The sequence below is a fragment of the Idiotropiscis lumnitzeri genome, unplaced genomic scaffold (assembly GCF_059441095.1).
Source record: "Idiotropiscis lumnitzeri isolate Australia: NSW breed Sydney's pygmy pipehorse unplaced genomic scaffold, RoL_Ilum_1.0 HiC_scaffold_75, whole genome shotgun sequence".
In the NCBI taxonomy this organism is placed as follows: domain Eukaryota; kingdom Metazoa; phylum Chordata; class Actinopteri; order Syngnathiformes; family Syngnathidae; genus Idiotropiscis; species Idiotropiscis lumnitzeri.
The window spans coordinates 305,995-313,311 of record NW_028283613.1 but is presented as its reverse complement, the minus strand read 5'-3'; the positions used below and the strand labels follow the sequence as shown (position 1 = coordinate 313,311).

Here is a 7,317-nt window from a genome sequence, read left to right as displayed (position 1 = left end):
ACTATGATAAGCCGAATGTGTTCACCCCAAGTCGGAAACTGAGAAAAAGACTCAATTTTCACATGATTTCAGTCCCTTCTATATTTAAAAGAATGTATTGGGGCTCTAAAAATGTGAAATATTTTTACAAGTATTTCTTTTACTACTCATAGGCAGTTTCATAATAATAGTACAATTTGGCATCGTGTATTGTTTTTTGGTTCCATTCAAAATGCACAAGACGTATAGACATATTTTGTTTGTGGATCGCTGCAGCATCACACGAGCGCACAGAGACAAACGTGGCAGCAACTTAAAACAATTAAAATATCGAATCGAAATCGGGAACTGAAAATCAAAAATCGAATCGGGGCTAGAGTGAATCGTTACCTCCCTAATCATAATCATTTTGGTAGAATGTTGGGCTCTTGCCCTTTGAGTGTATATGGCGTTACCGAAGCTGTTCACTTAATCGACAATTCCTTTCCTGTGACGTTTATCATACCCAGTTTAACTGCCAAAATATTTTTAAGTGTGTGATGATTATCTGGATCGAGTGACACCCATGTTATAATGGTTGCAGGTATTGGTGGATTGGACGATAGTGTCAGAACAATGATGGCGTTCATCATGACAAATCCTCTGTCTCTGAAGTACAATCTCTTTGGACATCGTAGCAAGAACAAGCGCCGAGACCTGCCTTTTTCTGATGTTCTATACGGTAATATATATATATATATATATTTTTTTTTTAAGGGATTGTGGTGTGAAGACATTTCAGCATGTCCCATAAGGTTTCACAATCATTAAATAGCTTTACTAAGTTGACTTCTTGTCTTTTTTGTTTTAGGAGCACTGAAAAGGAATGGAGCCACAAAGGACATCAACGAGAAGGACACAGGCAACCCTGTCCAAGTGGTTCATGGGAGCTTGTGATCAAGGTGGGAATAGGGCAGTTCGAGCTCGGAGATCTCAAGGCAACTGTCAGGTTTAAAACGTCCTGACGCCATTTTTAGACTGAAGGTGGCATAAATCCAGACCAAACCAGTTAGAGTTTTGTTTTTGACCATTCGCGAATGGGAGAGGAAGTCAGGAGGTGAAGCAGGCGTCTTGCCAGTTCAATCTCGCGCACTCTCTCTCACTCTCTACCACCCGTTCGGTCTTTTATCAGCAACCTAAGCAGACAATGGAGGTCTGTCTGAAATTCTAGCAGGCAGGCAGGAAGCAATCAACCACAGTAGTCAGTCAGGAATTCGAAACTAAAGTGTGTGCGTGTGTTCCAGTTGTGCGCGTGTGTGCTAAAGCAATAATGTGAGTGTCTGTGTGTGTGTGCGCAATTATAACTGATACAAATAGTGTATAAAAACATGATTAGAAATACACAAACTATTTACATATCCTCATCCCATCTCACATTCCCCCGTTTGTGGGTTTAAATCATGTCCTTACGGCTTTAAGACAGATCATCATAATGAAATCATACAACAGTGTGGTCATCCGTGGAGGGGCGAAAACCCTCAGTAGGGACAAAATTCCCCTCCTCCCTTCCGGCGTGGAACGAGATTCTCATGGTATGTTGGTCACTTGGGAATAAAACATAAAAAAACTTCAATATACCTAGTGAAAAATAACAAAACTGTCTCCACGCAGAGCTTGTCTCCACGCAGAGCTTGTCTCTGCGGCGACTTGATGGAGGCCCTTGCCTCGTTGTAGGAGGGGACAGCCGTCTTTACCTCCCGGATCTTCGTGTGTGGTGTATGTGTGTGCATGTGTGGGGGCAGGGGCAAAAGGGTCCATGTGTTATTTAGGTTTCAGTGTCCAGTTCGAGTTTGTCATTGTCCAGTTCGAATTCGTCATTCTCAACATCAATCAGGTTGTAATGGTACATTTGGGCAACAAACATGCAGTTAATAATCATCTTTGTCATAAGAATAATGCAACATGAACAGACTACACATAACAAAAATGAAAACCATAATTATCCCGATATATTGTCTTTCAAATTCTTCGTAGTGGTCATAACATCAATAATTGTTTCATTTTATTAAAAATGTAAATGCAGTAATGTTCTCCAATCAAGGCTAAAATTCTTTATGTACGTCATTAATTTCCAAACAATATCTAATCTTTTTGTTCTGTGGCTTCAACATTCGTATCTGTGGCTGGTTGTGCGGTTCCGATGTGCGTGTGGTCCGATATTGTGACTCAGGTGGGCTCCTGTTCGAGGGATTCGCGTTGCTCGGCCTTTAGCTGGAAACCGGAGAAGCTTGTACTGCAACTGGTGGATCCAGCTGCCACGCCCCGCGACCTTTGCTGCCGTCGGGGTCACTGCAATCATCTGGCGAGGGCCATCTCAGCATTCACTTGTCCCAACGAAGTCGTTTCAGCACCTTGAAGAAGAGTTGGTCTCCCACACGGACGTGATTTCTCTGTGGATCAGAACACACTGACCAGTAATTGCGTCTTTTTTTTTTTTTTTTTTTTTTTGGTCAAAACATGTTTCCCATGTGGACTGGGACTGATGTGCCAGTCGCTGGTGGTTCTGATGAACCTGAGAGTCGATAGGGGATAGTGTCCTAACTTCGGCTGGCACTATCCTCATTGCTGTGATTGAAACACAGTCTGGTCATTGTCTCCTTTTTTTCCCTCATTGTCTTGATAAGTCTGCCCTTAACAGTCCCATTAGTGCGTTCCACAAGTCCTGCAGACTGTATGCACAATGACGCTTTGAGTCAATTTTGCAACAACTGTCCCACTTGTTACAACATCATTCACAAATGCATAATTTTCACTTCAAATCACTTCTTGAAATTCCAAATGTCAGGATAATTTGTGTTAGGTTGAAGATGTATTTTATCCCATATTTTACTCTATTAGTATTGCAAAAGAATTGTTCCACAGCGTGACCCATGTTTGACCATATGGATGAGAAGACTTCACAGAGAAGCGGATGCCTGAAGACTGGATCAACGTCTGCAACATCAAAGGAGGTGTGCTGAGACACACCTCTGAAACAAAAGGACTGAGACTTTAGTACCAGAGCACTAAAAGGGCATATCTGCCTTTTCAATCAGTGGATGACTGCCATTGATGTCTGTCTTTCCTCTTGTGTCTGAGATGTTTACATGTTCCTGCTGGTGCTCCCCCCTTCATCCCTTAGTGCAAATACATTGTATTGTTAGGGACTTCCCTAATAAAATAGAGGGCTCGGCGGAGTGTGCTCCAGAACGAATTTGGAGATGTAACTGAGCACACCTCCGTTCGTTCTCCTCGCGAGTAAAAGATCAACTCTTGTCTTCCTTCCATTCATTTAGCCTATGTTCAGTGAATGCTTAGGTGATTGAACCTGACAATTTGATTACACAACACTTTTTCCAACTGTTTTAGCATCAACATATGTTGTCGGAAACAACTTAATCCATTTTGAAAACATATGAATTACAACCAAACAATATTGCATCTCAAACAAATAACACTGTCTAAAAAAAAGTTTTTTGTTGAAAAGTCTGTATGTGGGAACAATTTCATATCATACTACCCCTCTCTTGACACATGGTTATGCTCGTGTGTCACTCTTATTACTTTTCCAATCAATGAATTAGGCAGCCAGGATTTGCCATCTGCCAATTTGCTGATCCTGTCCTCAGCAATGTTTGCACCTTTGTTCTCCCAATGTGTGCGTTCAATTACTGGTACCTTTTTCCCTGGCGTGGGATCAAATTGTCAAGTTGATTTTCTGCGTGTGGGGGTGTGTTCATTTTCCCTTTTAGCTGCGCTGTGTCGATATAAAGGCGAGGCAGTTTCCAATTGTAATTGTGTCATTTTCTGTTAAGTGAATTTTGCGTTCACAAATAACTATTTTAGACGTGCTTTATGCACAACTTTTCTTTTCCTGTTGTGGTTTTTAAAGCCCAATGTCGACAGAACGCATGAACATTTATCTTGATTGTCAGTCCACATTGTAACCATACAACTCATACAAGATGGGAAACCCCAAATTTTAATTAGCTCACACCCGCCTACGCTCTTCCTGCTTATCCTAACAATCTCTTATCCGTTGGTATCACAATGTTAGTACTCCCATCGCATAAAAGTCAGTTTGATTTCAGGCTGCGACCTTGGTTCTCAAACACTTTTACTTCTTATCAGTCTGGAATGCCCACCTGGTCTGTGTTACAAGTCTGAGTTCCTCCAGTCGGGAGGAAGGTCAAGTCGCGGTTTGGTGATAATTTGGACGGCTCCACAGTCGTGTGGCGCCTCCTAGATGATGCGGGGAAAAAATGACGCTGGGCTGAAATGCACCGCAACTTATCAGTATAATGTGTCCCTGTGACAATTAGGCCGGCGTGCAATGTGAATGTGGTGGGAAAAGAATGTAATTTTTTGATTCCTTAAAGCAGCAGTGAAAGCTCTTAATCACACTCTAAGTGGTTCTCTGCCACGAAATCCAAATTGTTGTGACTAAATATGCAAATGAATTCATTTTGCCCTGGTTCCTGCAGTAACCCAGGCTAATGAAGTCATTTTTTGCAGTCACTGTTTTGCTCAAATGGCTTATAATAATTTGGTAGTGCGTTAAGATGCTTTGTCGATACAATCTTGTAGTGTATCTTCACAAGTTCCAACATACACAACCCATTCCATGGCCATGACGATACTGTTTTAAAGATTACCAAGGCTTGTTGGACCTTTCTCTGCCACATAAATTACAGCCCTGAGAGGCACTGGGCCTCAACTTTATCTATGAAGGGTCAGGGATTTAATGGGGGTCACCGAGGCGTCCCAAGGAAAGTTTTTACAGAAAAGTGGTCTGGCAATATCTTTTCTCTTTCTTATCACTGACAATGTGCCCCTTTAAAGTTTTGACGTTTGTTTGAATTCGCCCGTGCTTATTAATTCTATTGAAGTCCAATTTTGTCAGTGTATCACGGCCTAATGAGTAAAACGCATGTTGATGTAGAACTCCTTCTACACACACTTTTATGTTTGACTTTTTACGTCACGTGATCCTCCATTGCTACCACAACTCGTCCTGAAAAGTTAATGTTTTGTAACAAGACTTACTGCTTCCTCCTTTCTTTCTTTTCTTTTTCCTTCCTTCTGCCCAACACGTTCATGCTTTCTGTGCATAATTTAGAATTTTCTTTTCCATTTTACAAGTTGGCCAATTTAAATTAGGTTGTTTTATTTGAAAAGCCTGTAATTCTCTTTTTTTCCCCCTTTTCACCTAATCACAAATTTCTTATCACAAAAATGAACATGTTAATTCTATTTTATTTCCTATTTTTCCAATCTTGTGACTCATTTCACTTCAACCAGTTCTACCTTAAAGTGGACAAGTACACATCAATGTTTTTTGTAGTTTCTATTTTCTTCTCTGCTTTAATGAAAATTATAGCCCTTCTAGCCAAATTTTTCCTGTGTCATTTCTATCTCTGCATTTCATTCCATTTCTGGCCTACCTTAATACTAAAACAAAAATGCTCTTTCAAAAATTAAAACTATCTAAAACTAGTGATGGCAAAATGAAGCCCCATAAAGCAGCCAAGCCCTGCAGGGAAATACTTCACACACGAATGGGCTTCGAGATGCTTCATTTTTCTTGACTACGCCATCCCATGGACAGAAAAATGTATAACATGCTTGGTGCATGCAATAAAATGGTGAGCTGTAAATCATGCTCTGCCCACCAAACAATATGTATTTGAAGAGTGATTTTAATTGTTCTGTTTTACTTTGTCTTCTAACTTCTCCAATATTCAGACAGCTCCGCCGAGACCAACGTTTCACCCCCACACTGATATAAAATGGACCCAACCGTTTGGGTCTCTTTCCAAATTTGGTACCAAAGCCTCCCCCACAGTGCGGCAGCTATCTTGAATTGGCCCGTTCCCAGAAAGTTTTACTTCATTCAGTGTCATTCAGTATTATTCAAAATCTTTCAGTGTCATTCCAAATCATTCAATGTCATTCACAATCTTTCCACATCCTTCCACCTTCCATCGTTCAGTGTCATTCCACATTCTCTTTCATATATAACATAACATAACAATAACATAATCCTGGGTCAGCAGACACCTAATTAATGTGTTAATACATGATACATTTTTCAATAAGCAACCCTTATGATTGTAACGTATTTTTAATTCTTTCTAGGCGGGAACTGTCCGAACAAAAAATTCATGCAATTTGTAATTAGACACTTTGTCATACAAAAAGTCACTCAGGGCAAGAGAAAAAAAATTGTCACTTGCCCAAGTTGGGCAAGTAATTTGGCCACTCGGGCAAGGCAAATTTTAGTGGCACTTGCCCTATGGGCAAGCAGTTTTTAAAGTTAACTTCGAACCCTGTGATGGTGTCTTGTGACCTGTCTTTATCAGCTGATGTTCCATGAAGGCGTGCCTTACCTGTCACAAGAATGAAGGCAAGTCACGCCCCCCGCTGTCCATTCACTCCGCCAAGACGCTGCTCCAGGTGGTAGAGAGGATGAAGGCTCCCTTGTCTCTGTTCATGGTTTTTATGCCTCGCTTGCAGATCTCAATGGCCTCTCTGATCCAGCGCTGTAGTTTGTTCTCTTCTGTGCGGATGACCCTGCCCTTCTCCCGGTCCATGATGTGGTTTTCCCTTTTGCAGTGGTCAGTGATTGCTGATTTGTAATGTTCATGTTGTGCTTGTTCTTTTACTGCTCTGATTTTTTAATTTTTTTGACAGGTAAGTCACACCCTCATGGAACATCAGCTGATAAAGACTGGTCTCAAGACACCATCATGCGACACTCTGAAGAAGGCGAAAGACTCGCCGAAACATGTCAGGTAAAAAATTAACCTAAAACATAAATGTCTGCTTTTAATGAATCAGTCAAATATCAATAATAAGAAGACAAAATGAACCTAATACAAATAAATGAATGCTTAATAACTCCCCTGCACATGCTCCTAAAAATCCAAACCTTCACCTGTAAATAAAACGTCCCGACCTGAAGACATCTTAATGTTATTATTTTGTTTTACACACAGCGCCGCCAAGTGGAATCAAAAATTTGTTTTTATTTTAATTTTCACGTACTGCACGGTGCCCTTCTGACGAATCCGACTGAAAATTAGTCAGAAAAGACTCAAGACAATGATCTTACTCTCTGCCGAATTTTGTGACGTTTTGGCAAAAGGCGTGGCTATTACGGTGCTGAAAAGTCCGATTGTACTTTGTGACAACAAAAGCTCCGGCAACATGACTCAGATGATCCTATCTTCTCGAAGTTGTACACATTTGAGGATACTTCAGCCCTGAAGACTTCTACCAACTTATTTTTCATCGTAGTAGTAGCGCCACCAACTGGTA

At 40.9% G+C, this 7,317-nt stretch overlaps 1 long non-coding RNA gene across 1 annotated transcript; it reads left to right on the top strand.

The window, feature by feature from the left end:
- The first annotated feature begins 595 nt into the window (after positions 1-595).
- On the top strand, positions 596-6,620 carry LOC148315621 (uncharacterized). The gene is made up of 3 exons (XR_015840749.1): positions 596-700; positions 830-920; positions 6,514-6,620. It is a non-coding gene; the product is annotated as an uncharacterized LOC148315621 (long non-coding RNA).
- The last annotated feature ends 697 nt before the right edge of the window (positions 6,621-7,317 follow it).